This window comes from Perca fluviatilis, chromosome 23 (genome assembly GCF_010015445.1).
Source record: "Perca fluviatilis chromosome 23, GENO_Pfluv_1.0, whole genome shotgun sequence".
In the NCBI taxonomy this organism is placed as follows: Eukaryota; Metazoa; Chordata; class Actinopteri; order Perciformes; family Percidae; genus Perca; species Perca fluviatilis.
In genome coordinates this window covers 29,073,329-29,089,679 of record NC_053134.1, presented here as the reverse complement: position 1 = coordinate 29,089,679, position 16,351 = coordinate 29,073,329, and the positions used below count along the sequence as shown (strand labels likewise).

Sequence of the window (16,351 nt, the reverse complement as noted above, 5' to 3'; positions counted from 1 at the left end):
CAAGCCAACTATTTTTCCAGCGGTTTAGCAACCATTAATACGTCCGGTATATTCGCCGCAGCTGACCTGTCGCACGCAAATGTGACTTCATGGGAGCACCGTAACTATTGATACTCGCGCGTGGTGGTCGCGACATAGTTGCAGTCTTCTCTTGAACAGAGGTGGCGCTAATGAAGAAAAGCTACCGACTTTGCTATTTCTACGGACTAGAAGAAGAAGAAAAAGGTAAACAATGGCAGAACTGGCAGCAGCATTGACGTCAATGTTTTGATTTGATTCGATGACCTGCTTTGTCGCATCTAGCCTTTAATTCGCCATAAAAGACCTCATCTTAACCCAGTAAGCTTACAAGAGAGACTTGCAGTCACTCTGAGAGTCCTGGCATCCGGTTGCCCTCAAACTCGTCCATGCTTCCTGTTTCCACTTTGTCGCGCACCGCTGAAAAAAATAGAGTGGTGCACAACCTCCGTGTGACTCTGTCTGACGCACCCACCGCTAGCCTTGCTTAGCACAGATCCTGGAGGTAACCAGCTCCAACTAGCCTACTGCTCCCAATAATTGACAAAATAACGCCAACATTTTCCTATTTACATGTTGTGATTTGTATAGTCACAGCGTGTACAAATAACAAGGTCACATGAGACACAGCCATCTTCTAACCGTATACATACTGGGAACTATATTCTCAGAAGGCGAAGCACTGCTACTTAGGCAGAGTGATTAGCGCAACACCTGAAAAGCACCATTGTTACTCTCTGCTCCTCACCACGGGGCTTCTCAGGTGCTGCGAGCAAATCACTCCGTCCAAGTAGCAGAAGTAGCAGTGCTTCGCCTTCTGAGAATATAGTTTCCCAGTTAGAATATGGCTGTGTCTCATGTGACCTTGTTATTTAAAACATTTCTCAAAATATATTTATAAAATGTGATGTTAAAATCAAATAGCAGCTTCACGTTTTTGTGCTGATTTAGCTTGGATAAATGCTGGGGAAAAGGGACTTATTACATATGATAACATAATGTATATCGAAAGAGTTTATTTTGTTTATTCAATTGATATGTGAAACTACAATGCTTACAAATAGGGATATTTCTTTGCCCTTGATCCAACAAGGAAATGGTTGTAAAGGGGCATTGTAAATGATAAAATCCAAAAAAGCTTCTGTGACGCCAAAAAACAATAATGTTTCGTGATTAGAAGAAAACAGAAAGAAAAGAAAGTAACAGTAAGAAAGTTCAGCTCTATATGTGCTGCATGAATAAAGACTGACAAAAGAAAAGCAAAAGAGCCTATGGCTATCAAACAGGTGCACAATTTCTCCTGGTGATTTACACATTTTATCAGCAATGTTATCAGTAAGTTATGACTGGACATAGCAGGCTCAAATTAGTTTTAAGAGTTTTCAGGCTAGAAGTTATTTACCTGCTTCCGTTGTGCTAATTTGGCTAGGATAAATGCTACAGAAAATGAATTAATTCATATACGAATATGAAGAGTTTATCCTGTTTATTCAGCAGGATTGTATAACTCCAGTGATCACAGAGAAGGATGTTCCAATTTAGGTCTTTTTCTGTCTTGCTTTTGATCCAACTTGGCCTTGAACTTGATATAGTATATCGTAAATTATACCATCCAAAGATTAAAAGGTTTCTGTGATACCAAACAAACATGTCATAAAGTTGACATTTCTCTTTCTCTTTCTTTTCCCTTAAATTAATTTAAGAGATTATTAACCTTTGAAAGCATAAAGATAAGGCTTTAACAGAAATGAAACAGCTCTGTTCTTTTATTGCTCCAATATAGATGCAGCTTGTTTTCTGCTAAAAAAGATACGGTACAACCGCGAGGAAGGGCGCAGATCAGAGACAAAGGGCAGCGCAGGTATTTGTGGTTTTTGCAAAAGGTGGTTGCACCTTCAAAGATCAGCGCCAACAAGTTAAAAGTTGTGATAATTTGAACTTTGAGAGCAGTGCTTAGCGGTAATTTCATGCGGTGCGCCATGCCAATGCGTAATGCTTCCTCCAGGTTGTGTCTTGTAATGGCAAAATTACATTTAAGCATGATTCTTTTATATTTTTAACTTATTTCTGTTTTAGTTTCTCTCACAAAGTCTGGAACATATAATGTGAGCACTGTTTGTCTGAACCGATAAAAGTACAAGGTCACAGTAAACTATCTCTATGTGCAGATTCAGTTTTCCCATGCCAGTTGAGATATAACCGGGGGGCTCAAAGTTGTACAGGGGGGAGGAGGCGAATATGGCTCCAAGATGTCTCCTGTGCTTTTAGATTGTCTTTATGTGTATCAGATTGCCTGTGAGAAATGAAGAGTCATGATAAGCCAAGTTATGTGCTGTCACTCTGAAGATGTATTTAAGCTCAGTCTTCCTGTTGACTCGTTGAAGAGACATTTTCCACACTGAGCTGTCGTGCCCTTTGTGAAACCTGTGTTACTCCTATATTCTTGCAAGTTTATAATAAAATACAAAAACCTAACTTGGTTTAGTTTGCAAATGTCTTTATTTTGTTTCACAAGTCTAACTTTCTAAAATTGACTCCTGCTGCAAACAGAAACTTCCACAACAGTCTCATAATAGAAAAACAATAGCACAGCCATGCGGAGTGGTTTTACCTTGAATCATGTGTAGGCTGCTATAAATTATAACTACAGCACTATCACATGACTCCAACATCACCACCATTAAGCTGACGATGGCGTTTAATGTCCTTGACAGCCTCTGAGGTATCATGTATCCACTTGTTAGCAACCGCCTTTTTTAAGACACGTAAAAAAAGCTTCAACATTCATGAGTGGGGTATTTACTGATGTGTTTTATGTCGTAGGAAAAAAAAACGTGAAAATCTCTTAAGCTTGTGTTAACTAAATGCCTACGGGCATCTAACCAAAAAGCCATTTGAAAAAAAAACATTGATTTCATAACAAGGAAACCGGAAGTGCAGAAATACTAACTTATTTCTGGGTTTTAGGACTCATTCCCTACAGCACTCAGAACAAAGTCAGTATATTATACTGCAGTTCAATATTTTAAGTTGGGAATAAGCACGTTCTTTGTGTTGATTTTAGATGATGTGAATTCACGTGTTTATTATTCAACAACATGTTTTAACTTCAGTGATTACAGAGAAGGATGTCCCAATTATGTTGTCTGTTTATTTGTTTGTCCTTGCCCTTGATCCAATGGGACATAACACATGCATTGTAAATAATACAATCCAAAGATTAAAAAAAGCATTGTGATGCCAAACAAACAGAACATGACATAAAGTTGTCCTAGTCCTTTCACGTGTAAATTATATATGTAATATAAATTTAAGAGATTATTAACCTTTGAAAGTAAAAAGAAAGATAAGGCTTAAAAAGAAAGTCAATACAGATCCTGGGTATACAATGAACTTAGTGTGAGTGGAATTTAGAGCAGTTTGTAGCATTAGATATTAATAAACTGCAAATAAAACGAATTGGCCGCACAATTAAGGATATAAAAGAGAGATAAACTTTTAGTCTTATTGATTTCTTCTACCCCAATATTTAATGGTCAAAGTCAAAGCCCAGATAAAGTGAGAGTGTGTTTGTTTTTGATTAGGCAATAAGGCAGGTATATCTGCCTGGATACGTTGGAATGGTTCATAAATCTGATGGTGAGTAATGCTTAGATACATTTCAACCACTTTTTATAGTAGGTTAGAAGTAGAAAGTTAATTTATACAAGAAATGTACCGCCACTAACCTAATTAAAAAGCAATCATTGCAATACTACTTATAATTTGAATTTTCTCAGATGCATAAACAGATAAGTCAATAATTCTCATCTTCCGCATTACAAAGTCTTGTCTTTAAAACAAACACTGCCTTTTTAGCCATCTCAGTGGCTCAAGATATGATGTTCTGATATTTTCACCAAGTCTGGATTTGTTTAGAAACACTATTTTGTTCTGTGTTTCATTTGCAGATGACGCTGCCAGTGTTGCTGCTGTTAGCCCTGCCTGTTATTTACACTGAAGGTAAACTAAAACTTCCCACGTTGCTGTTACTTTGTCCTCATTTATGTATTACTTTAAATGGGATGAGGATAGAAATTGCTTTTACACAAAATGTAGAGAGCAAAAATATGTGTATGAAAATAGGAGGAAAGAGGAAAAGAGAGGGAAAAAGGAATTCACTTTATTATTGTTAGATAACATATTTGAATTATTTATTAAAACTTATTTAACTTGCTAGTATTACAGCTGTACCTTTTTGGTTTTGAGAGACAATTTACGGAAATCACCTCTTTGGAGCTGAGACATCCAAATAGTTCAGGCTGTCCTGACCTGTTCATATACTTACGAAAGTAATACACTGTAATTAGTATGTACCTTATTCCTCATATTTATTACTGTAAGCCCCACATTGACATTTAAAACATACTATAGACTTTTTTTAGGTTACATTTGTCTTCACAAGCTACTGTAGTTTAGCCTGGATGCCAGCCGAACTTAGCCCCGCCCACAACATTCAAGGTCGGGAAGTTCACATTCTGACTAGAATCTGAGTATGACCACGTCAGGTTAACTGTAGTTAGCTAATGACATTTTCCTCAGTAAGACTATTAGTACAGTAGTTAGCTTGATATGCTAACCATTGCAACTCATGTCTGAGCAAGGGGTTGAGGCAGACTAGGTAGACTATGTAAATTAAGCCAAAACATCTTGATCAACCCCTGGTGGCTGGCTGCATTACATGTCATAAATCCAGCTCCCTTCATGTTAGCTTCAATGTGGGACATTGACCAAACTAAAAAGTCAAAGTACACGTTAAATACATTTTTCATAAAGATGGTTTCTGTCATTTTAAGTCTGATCACGCTGATGTTTGTTTAGTTGTTCATTGTTCTGATAAGTTTAGGTTTTGTTTAGATATGTGATGCTATAAAAAGGGTGAAACATCATGATAGACAGCTGTGATTGACACTCAATTGGTCAGGAAGCTGTATGAACAGGACTTCGATACCACAGCTCTACTGCCTGATCACTACTGGCAAAATCTGGCTCCAAGATTACAAGATGGCAGCACCCTTATCCAGAATATTTTGGCTTCACTTTGGACAGTGGAAGGATTTGTAAGTGATTTAAAAACTATTTTGAGGTAAACTATTTGCATTTTTGCTCTCCATTGGCCGGTTTTGTTTTGCCCTATAGCCTTTATTACAATTTTAGCTGATACATATTATGGATACATCATTTGATTACTGATGTCATGTGGTTTATACTTTTACTATTTATACTATTTTTCCTTTCTTTTATACAGTCCTGCTAAACCCAAGTCTGGAGGACAGAGTTCCTAAGATCACTGCTAACGGATCAACAAATCAAGCTCTTCCAACTCCTCCAGATATTGAGGACAAGCTGGACCGGGTGTCCTCAATCAAGTTTGATAAAACCAACCTGGAATGGCAGATCTTTAATGGCTCTCTTCCCAATGGAGCTGTGTTCATCAACAACCAATATGTTGGACGCCCGACTATGTCCGCCAATTCTTTGGCCAGGCTGGTTTCTACAACCATGGCATGGGTCCTTACTGCTACTACACCTTTAAAGGGAAAGAGTATGTTAGCTCTTTACTTTGGCCATTTGAGATCCTGGTAAACAAAGACAACTTTGAGTTAATGGAATGGAAAGATGGCTACTCCGGTTCAGTTCCTCAGAATGCTGTTGAGACCTGCTCTGGTTGCAATATATATGTTGGAAAGAACGAGTATGGTCTTGGGAAGGTTGTTGTTAAAGATAAGGTCTTCTACCTTCCGTATGATGGGGATGAGTATTGGTACTACAGCTATCAGGTCCTGAGCATTAGCAAAGATATATACAGCGAGGACATGTCTGATGTCAAGTATAAGACTGATGGTGTTAAAGTCATTGATTATCCTCCAGAGACCATGCGCAAGTCTTTCATCACCAACTATGAGTGTCAGTCAGTCACAGCGACAGCTACCGTCTCAAAGACAATCCAAGTGGAGCAAACGTGGGACACCAGCTTTTCAATCACAGTGGGAGTCAAGACTAGCATCACTGCCCAAATCCCCTCAATCCTGTCCACAGGTATTGAGTTTAGTGTGGAAAAAAAACTCCAGTTTACAGAGGGGACCACTTATACCGAATCCACCACCAGCACTGTTTCTGTTGAGGTCAATGTCCCACCAAACCACTCCTGCCGTGTCACTTTGGTGGGATATAAGTACGGAGCAGACATCCCTTACACTGCACGCCTCAAGCGCACCTACAACAATGGGGGAATCTCATGGACATCCATCTCTGGAAACTACAGCAGCGTCCAAATGGGAGAAGTCCGGGGTGTGGTGGATCCCTGTGAACCTGTACCTGATCCCACTCCCTGTCCCTGAGAGAAGAATGGAAAAGGTTCTATGTTATACAGTACCTGACATATTGTGGCTACCCTTAAAGGTACAATATGTAACATTTCTGCTTTAAAATGTCTAAAAATGACCATACCTATGTTATATATTTTTATGAGTTGTGTTCTTACACTATCCTAAATGTTTCCACCAAATGTCAAACCCAGAGAAATCTGTTATTTTATTTTCAGACACGGCACGTTTCCTTTAGTCGCCCGTCAGTGGCGTCATATAACCTTTCACCCTCCAGTTACTCTAACTTCCGTCAGAACACCAGCACCAAGATGATACGTTCAGGAGTAATTGTAAACCATACAATGTCACAGAAAAAAAATACTTGTAACCGTAATACTGCTTTTTTTTTTGCCATACAGCATCATTTTGTGATTAATTACATCCCACTTTTTATCACAGTAATACAACAGAGACCTTATCTATTTTGAAAGTTCAATATCGATACCAGCTTGACGTTACTACAATGTGCTAACGTTGATGCTAAAGCTTTGTGGGTAAAATTGAGGTTACAACATTGTTCAACACGCTAATAGTTATTTTTAGTATGACTGTTTCAACCACAGCTAACAGGACTGAGCTAACCCACGAATAACTTCACTAGTAACGTTAACGTTAGCTGTATAGATAGACGATTAATCTAATGCTAATTTAGCCAAAGTAGCACACCCCGGTCTGTCTGCCTCACTCCCCCGGCGCAGAGAGACTCAGTCGGGATGACAGCTGACAACAGCCCTGAGACATAAAGCTAGCTAGTTACCGTTAGCCCCCAGTCAGCTATCAGACAGCTACTTCCATATGCAACCCCCGGCCAGAACTTATCTCCAGTGCCTGGTGCTTATGACGCTAACGGCAGTTTAATTAAACGTCGGGAAACAGACAATATCAGACCCAGCACCGAGTCACAACAGCGGCCATCCATAGCGGTAGCTAGCTACATCTCCGTAGCGCTACCGGTGTATGTGCCGAAAATCTCCTCCCTGCCGAATTCCTCCCCCCTTCGCGTTTAGCTGTCTTTACGGTTAGCTAAATTAACCCGACAAAAGGTGGGTTAAGCACCAAAACGAAAAGTTAAGATTACTGAAAAGTGAAGGGGAGATAATTCCGGGCAACAACAGGTATCGATCGACCTGGCTCGCTGTCGCGGAGATTTCCCCGATAATCCCCACCCACACCCGTCTCTCAGCCTCGTTTAGTAGCTTGCTAGCGTTACAACAAACCCCGTCCGCCCCAGTGTTGAAACCATCCAAAAGGTGACATTGATATGTGAAATATTTTGTGTTTTAGCTGCTGGCTACTGTTAGCTTGCTGGCTCACTAGCTAACTGGTCAGCTACAAATAAAAATCTAATCAAGAAAAACGTAACTATGTTGGGGAAACTGCAGCTATTTTATTAGAATAACATGAATAAACTTGAATGGGTAAACTCGTCCGTGAACTGATGCATTCTAACTGGCAGTGAAGGTGTTTAACACTAAAAATTCCCATAATTCCACGCAACTTCACAACGTCATCAAAAGTCCAGTTTTACCGTCCATTGTTTTGGTTGAGAGACCCCTAGCGGCAGAAAGTTACATATTGTACGTTTAACATTGTAATGAAAAGCTTAACAATAAACTTGCTTTTATTAGAAATTAGCATTTAATCATTGTTACTTGTAAAATAAACTTTTAATGCAAACTAATGTATTACAAGCCTGCATTTAAAATAAAATGTTCCACAGACTGCTTTGACAGTTCGTAAAGTTTCTTTGTTGAATAGCTGGGATGTGCTTTTTGTCTGTGTGAACTGTAACCTCCATGGCTTCTGAGATTGTTTGTACCCTGCCTTTGCCCAGTAGGCACGTTCATCCATTTATTGCCACCACAGACTGGTGGAACATCTGCAGCATCCTGTTACAGACACTGAAGCCTTGAAGCCTCTGCAGGAAGTGTGCCGACTCTTGCCTTTCTTGTAAGATAAGCATATGTTTTATAATTTGTGCATATTTTTGACCATGTCATGAGTTATAGCATAAGAGATCATTCTGACACCACATGTGAACCTTAGTGGTATAAAGGAGCTTAATACTTGACCACCGTTTCTGTAAGGTGGAAATGCTGTTATCAGTACAATATTTATATTCACAGTCAGCAGAGGGCAGCAACAGACTGAGAAATGAAGGTTGACATTTGACAACAAGGTTTTGGACACAACTGTTGCATTGAATCTATTCACTGACATTTAAAATAGATAGGACATTTAAAGTATATATATGTGTATATGTATGTATGTATATGTATGTATGTACGCATACATATCTGTCTTTAACGTTTTTATTGTCATAGGTTATATTTCAGTTTTGTATAAATGCACATTTTAAAGACCGAAACAAAAATCAATTAATGAATCAATCAAGATGGTTTAATGGAAAACATTGTTTTTCACTTTCACCTGCAATGCAAGTGTTTTTGAAATATTTTTTTATTGGCAGTGTTGAATGTGAATGAATGAATTAAAACCGTTAAACTACAACTAAAAACTAGAAAATAACAATCACATAAATAGCTAATTGTAATAATAAGAGTTCATGTTAGAAATGTTTTATTAGTAAGTGGTCCTTTGGGTTATTGATTCATTGTAGCAGTTTTAATGATATTGCACCAAAACAATACATCACACAATGCTTTTTATAGGAGTTATGTTTTAATTAAAAAATATATATAAAATCATGGGCCTGTCATGTTGCAGGTAACAGAGTGAGAGTTACAGGACGCTCTGTTCTTCCAGTGAAATGGTTTCATCCAGCAGTTTTACTGCAGCTCTCACTGGCACTTAACCATAGATAAATAAAATATAGACTCCCATCTTTCTCTCCATGCATCTATCTATATCTCCCTGTCTTTTTGTCTCACACACACACTGTATACACTCACATCTCTGATGTTTCAATAACCATATAACATAACTGCTCTCTCTCTCTCTCTCTCTCTCTCTTTCTCTTCCTCTTCCTCTTTCGCTCTCTCTCTCTCTTTCTCTTCCTCTTTTGCTCTCTCTCTCTCTGGCTCTACCACATTATTTCTGCTTTAATCTGCTTCATATAATATAACATGGTTCCTTTATTAGCATCTTGTGAATGCATCTAAGCAGGATAAAGAAGAAGTAAGCAATAATAATATAAAATGCGGAATTCATTTACTCAAGTACACATTCAAGGTACCTGTACTTTACTTGAATGTTTCCATTTTTTGGTACTTTATTGGTTTATTCCTCTACAACAGAGGTAAATATTATACTTTTTACTCCACTACATTTGTCTGACAGCTTTACTTTTCAGATGATTTTTTTTCCTCCCCTTCCTGTCCAGTGAAATCCAGTTATCCCCAGATGTGCTGATGTTGAATGTTTGAGATGAACTGGAGGATGAAGTGTTCCTTTATGTGAACACCATGAAAGACTTTTTAGAGATACGTGCTTCTCATAGGGACGTTACAAACATATGATGATTTTATAGAAGATGATATATTGCTGTAGATTAAACTACCCAATAGTATATAAAGAGGGTTAAAATGAGCACAACTTTAAACATCTATAGCAGTAAAATGCAACATGCACATTAATGCAGCAGGAATATTAATCCAGAAACATCTGATATAATAGGAAAACTCTGACAGGGAACATTCTACTGCAAAATCAGTACTTTTACTTTAAGTACTTTATACATTTTGCTGATAGTAAAGGAAGTAAAGGATCTGAATTAGCTTCCACCAATGCAACCCAAAGTCTCTCTTTTGATATAATGAAACTGCAACCACAGTCAGTCAACTAAACTCCTTCTGATCAGTTGAAAAAGGCTTTTGAAAGTTGGTCAAATGCCACAGAAATCTGAGATGCAATAACAAACACAGATAAATCAGGGATAAATGTCCTGAAAAAAAGGTGACAGCAAGGCGGCATCACAGCAGCAGATTTTGCATACAGATAGAAGGTCAGAGGGAGTGAGTGGCGTGAGATTTAGGCGAGCCTGCACTTTGCTGTGCCCTTGAAGGTCCCCTCAGGTTTCATTTCAGCTGAGTGAGCTGTTCCATTTTAGGGTGTTTGGATAGATGGCTGCCTCCGCTCAGGGGTGACAGCGATCAGGCAAACAGCTCATTAAAAGACAGCTGAACTACCCGGCCGTGGCTGTTTTAATTAGATACTGACAGTAACGAGTTGCTTCGTGCCTGAAGCCACTATTCTCTAAGGTGAGTTATTATCTGTCACTCACACACAGACATGAAGACATCAGCATATGGATAATGTGCTACATGTTTTGTATATTTGCATACATGCTCCAATATGTTGAAAACATGTACCACTTTTTACATTTTAAATACCAGTACTAGAAATACCAGTACCATTGTAAAATATTCTCTATATAGTTTTTAAAACATTTCAAATATTGTTTATGTACACAACAAACTAACTTATTTACCCCAAACTATGATCTTTTCCTAAACCATAACGATGCCCTGCACGTTGAAAAATGATGCCAAAGGGTCCTGACCAAGCATCTGTTTGTGACAAGTTAGGAATGAAAATGTTTTGGCTCAGAGTATAATTACATTAGGTTGGTGAACAGACTTCGTCTTCAACAGTGATTTCTGAAGAATCACTTCCAAATGTGCAAATGTTTTTAACTTTATTAGCATTATATACGTTTCTACTGTTTAGTTTTTTGCGGATGCTTCTGATTCTTCTTCTCCGCCTCCGGGAAAACAAGGCCGCATTGCATTGTGGTGTACGGGAGTAAAATGTAGGGTACATCGTATATACACTCAAATTAGCTGTGCATTGTGGGTACAATATAGCGGACTATAGAGTGAACAAAATTAACCGCGGGGGATATTTGATCCCCACTACAAGATGGCGAACACACTATATAGTGCAGTATATCCGTGACAGGGAGCGATTTCGAACACTGCTGATGTTTCCTGCAGTGGAGAGCTGAATCGGTTCCAGCGAGTGAGGTGCGGGTTGCATTTGTGCCCATGGTCGCACGCCCAGCTGAGCACACAGGACAATAAGCGCTCATTGCCATATCAGAGGAGCCAAACTGCCGTGTTCACCATGAAAAATGCATGGGCTTTATCTTTGAGTACATTTGCATTTCAGAGCTTCATCTTACCTGGCATCTCACGACAGCATGACGGCATTTGCCTCTCTCTGTGGCTGTGTGTGCACACCTGGTAACTGTAACTGTAATTCATTAAGTGCCATTAGTCCTATTATAGTGATGTAAAGATGCACCTTTCCATTTTTTTATTTTCTGTTTTTGTTCCACACACAGCTCTGGATTGGTTAAAAGGTAATTTTACATGGCCTCTGTCCCGTCACCATAACATGGGGAATATCTGGGTAAGATTGAACTTGACGTGGTTGACTTCCGGAGATCAAGGCTTAACCCTTGTGTTGTCCTCGGGTCAAAAAGGTTTTTTTCAACCAAACTGCCCTAAAATAATGTCTGGAACTCATACAACGTTCTTCACCAGTAAAATAAATGATTACTTTCATTGAATATTGGTTGTTTTATTCAATTTACAGCATTTGAAGATTACTGATCTTAGCCATTAGTCAGACTAATTTATAATTTCTGCTTTTTAGCTCAAAGATTAAGGTATAATGTCATATACATTAGGTGTATTGACCATGAATTAAAAAAAAACTTTGAAACAAGTTCATGGTCAACAGAAAGACAACACAAGGGTTAATTAAAACTCTGTGCGAAGTAATCTGCCAAATGAGTGTCTATAATGCAGAGAAAGTTAACAAAATACCCAATGTTAAGCAAATCTGGTTAAAGCTATTTATAAAGACCATTACTCTGAAAGTCTAGCTAGCATCCTCTTGCTGCTCCTTGGTCACAGTTGTAAGTAATAGGAAGTCTGGGGTTTTGCTCCACCCGGCTCCATCAGATTATGTCTACCTCTAAATTAACTCTGCCTGGACTTTACTTTAATCTCAGTGTTGTGAAATGTCTCCTTTGCTGCTACCTCTCCCTGTCAGGCCTTCCTGTGTCCTCCGTGCTCATGATAGTAATGAATGCCGACCTGCTGCCCCCCTCCAGGCCCCGATCTGCCCTCTCTTTCTTCATGCCCTCTGATTCATCTGCTCCCTGTCACACATGTTTATGTCACTGGCTATGCTAATATCCTTAACAATATGCTAATAGCGGGCCAATGAATATTCATTAATTTATTGGAATATATTCAGGATGACAGTGGGGGAGCTGAGACTTCGATGTCAATGGAGGAAAGGTTCCACTAAACTTTTGTGACTGCTCTGTCTAAACTTCCTGACAGGATGACTCACCAGGTGACCTGAGGAAGATAATGAAGGTTGCTGGTTTGATTTTCCCAGAGGCTGAGCACACTGAGCTGGTGGGTTAGGAAGAACATTTTGGGCCTTTTAAAATGATACAAAGTCAATTCAAGACCCCTCATTAAAGGTTACATACTTACAGTGTTGAAGCAACACTAGAGAACTTTTCCCGCTTCGGTCCCCCTACAGGTTGTCTCATTGGATCTACAGCTCGAGCTAACCGATCTGGCAAACTTGCATAATGTAATGTAACGGACAATTCCACTTCCAACCTGTAGAGGGACTGAAGCGGGAAAAGTTCTCTAGTGTTGCTTTAAAGTAACGTAACTTGATTTCTTTCTGTTACTTTTGGATTACCTCAATACCAAATGTGCAAATAAAGACAAGAGAACATAAATAAATGGGATAACTTTTATTTAAAGGTCCCATGACATGCTGCTTTTTGGATGGTTTTATATAGGCCTAAGTGGTCTCCTAATACTGTATCTGAAGTCTCTTTTATATAGACCTTAGTTGTCCCCTAATACTGTATCTGAAGTCTCTTTTATATAGACCTTAGTGGTCCCCTAATACTGTATCTGAAGTCTCTTTTATATAGACCTTAGTGGTCCCCTAATACTGTATCTGAAGTCTCTTTTATATAGGCCTAAGTGGTCCCCTAATACTGTATCTGAAGTCTCTTTTATATAGACCTTAGTGGTCCCCTAATACTGTATCTGAAGTATCTTTCCTGAAATTCAGCCTTGGTGCAGAATTACAGCCACTAGAGCCAGTCCCACAATGAGCTTTCCTTAGGATGTGCCATTTCTGTGTTTGTAGCTATTGAGGAGAAGGGGAAAAGGGGGCAAGGTGGAGGGTGGGGGTGTGGCCTTGACCAACTGCCATGCTTCGCGCTGGAAACGCCATGATGTCTCTCTCTTTCTCATGGGCAGACCAAATTCTCTGGGCGGGCAAAGCAGAGAAAGAGGAGGTAACCTTTCCCCTTATGACGTCATAAAGGGAAGATTCCAGATCGCCCATCTGGAGCTTTCATTTTCTCAAAGACAGAGCAAGATACCCAGGGCTCGGTTTACACCTATCGCCATTTCTAGCCACTGGGGACCATAGGCAGGTTGGGGAACTCATATTAATGTTAAAAAACCTCATAAAGTGACATTTTCATGCCATGGGACCTTTAAACTTCACTTAAAACACTCGCGTATATACAAGGACAGAACAATGTAACCTTAAAAATGAAAATGGGTCCTGTGCTCAGTGCATTTTTTTTAACAACTTTAACTTTTCATAGAGCAGATTCAGGCAGTAGCCTACTGACCGACAATGAAAGTGAACAACACATGAGCACTTGCCGCTAATTAACAAATGCTTGCATGCTAACATGCTTAGCTAAGATAGTGAACGCGGTAAACATAGCAGAAAAAGCAACACAGAAAACTGAAAATCTCCTGGATTTGTTTTAAAAGAGCTGATCATTTTAAAACAGACTGTCACCTAAACTTTATAACCTTTTAAAAGTGATTGTGTCTCCTAGTGCAAAACAAAATTTTTCATTGCAGTTTACAGTAAAATAGGGTGAACAGATGTCCCGAAAAATCCGTGACAGTCCCGAAATCCAAGCAGTTGTCCCGAATCCCGAACCCTGCCCTAATTGTGCCGAAAATTAGAAAAGTCTCAAGAGCAGACTCTGGAGTAGTTATAGTCTGATTGAACATTATAAACTGTTCATGTAATTCCCGTAATCACCTGAGTTCATGATTTTAATGTTTTTTTATTTGTATTTTCGGGTTTACAAGACAGACTGATTAAAAATAATAAATAATCTTGGTGCGGAGTTTTGAAATTCATGTTAAGTGCAGGCAGCCACGAGAAGGAGTGATTGGATTGGATGTTGCTGATGTTAAAGCGCAGTCAGTTGGTCGGAGTTTTGAAATTCATGTTACACCTTGTCCCGAATTTTACCCATTCTCATCTGGTCACCCTACAGTAAAACAGCAGTATTACAAAATGTAATGTTTCATGAACTGAAGAGAAAAAGAGGGAATGTGCAAATAAGCAGTTTTTCTGATCTGATTTAAACCAACTTTTAATTAAAGTAAACATACAAATACTTTTAATATAACAAAAATAAGAGCCCCGCAGTAGGCCTACTCAGCTCACAGTGTGAATGTGTACAACTGTATGTGAATATGTGCACAGAAGTGGCAGTTGTTTCTTTGACCTTCAGTTTTAAGTGATCTCACTTTTTTCCCCACCTGGACCTCATCTGCATATTTTAATAGCTTGCCTTTGGCTGTGTTCAACTTTTTAACCTTTATTTATTCACGGGAAACTTTCCAGCATTATCATACTTCTATTGTCTCTGTGCTGGGAGCTTCCCAGTACAGCTCACTGCTCCTGCTGGTCTCTGTGGAGCTACACTGCAGTGGCAGAAGGGGAGGAATGCCTTGCTAAAGGGCACCGAAAGTATCGGTATAATGAAGTGGTAGTGTTAATTTTTCACATTTTCCCAGCTGGTAAGGGAGCTACGTCATTGCTGGGCATATCCTAACCTTGACTTTGAAAAATAACTACTAACCAGGGTGTGGCCACTCCCCAAGTCTTCAGTTCTACATATTGCATCTAGAACCACACAACAAGCCCACAAATTACAGCGTAGAAGGAAGCTTGTAGACATGTATTTATGAACAAATCATCAAATTGAAATATGAGCAGCCGAAAGTTCCATGAAATGTTTGCCATTAAAAATACATTTTCAAAGATTTTTCTTTCAAAAAGGTCTTAAATCAAAAGCAAACTGTCAGAATCTGCTCTATTGCCAAGTTGGTTTTAACAGACAAGGCTACAAGGTTTAGGTGCATAACGCTAAATATAGTAAGAGAAAATAAAAGGGACAAATACTATAAGGAAAATTAGAATATATCTGCCTTTAAAATGACAGATCTGTACAGTTTTGTACAGGAATGCGCAAACGGTCACAGTATGAACTTGTAATGTGCAATAGTAAAAGATATGTGCGAATTGAAAGTGTTGAAGAGATGTGGAGACTATGCGGCTGCATGCGTGTAATCAAAATCTGTCCTTTTCAATTATCAATTAATGCTGCAGTTTGATCTCATGTACTTTAATTGATGGTTTGGAGATGTATTATAGGTTGTCTTTAAGGTGTCTGTTAGTAGTTGTGAGATGATCAGCAAGTTAGGAAAGCTGATTTATTGCTATTTCTTTTCTTGTAAAACACTAATTCTTGTTTGAATTAAACAATCTGAGAAGTTAAAAATCTTTATTTGTTTGAGGGGTCAGGATCTAAATTTTTTGAATTGTGGTCAGTCTGTAAAGAGATATGTTTTTTTTTTTTGTTTCTTTCTTTGTTTTGTTTTTAATTGAATTTTTTTATGTTGAAAATGTGTTTTTTTTTTTTTTTTTTTTTTGTTTTGTTTTAAATAGATTTTTTTTTGTTAACTTCAATGACTTGATGACTGTCCTCACCTGTCCTCGTTACTCCTGCAGGTACACATGCCAGCTGTTAAACCTGATGACGACAGGATTGTTGAGATGTTCTTTATCCTGATAAATAAATAAATGCTTCAGGG

At 38.7% G+C, this 16,351-nt stretch overlaps 1 pseudogene; it reads left to right on the top strand.

The window, feature by feature from the left end:
• The first annotated feature begins 3,609 nt into the window (after positions 1-3,609).
• Positions 3,610-6,569, top strand: LOC120553042 (annotated as a pseudogene).
• The last annotated feature ends 9,782 nt before the right edge of the window (positions 6,570-16,351 follow it).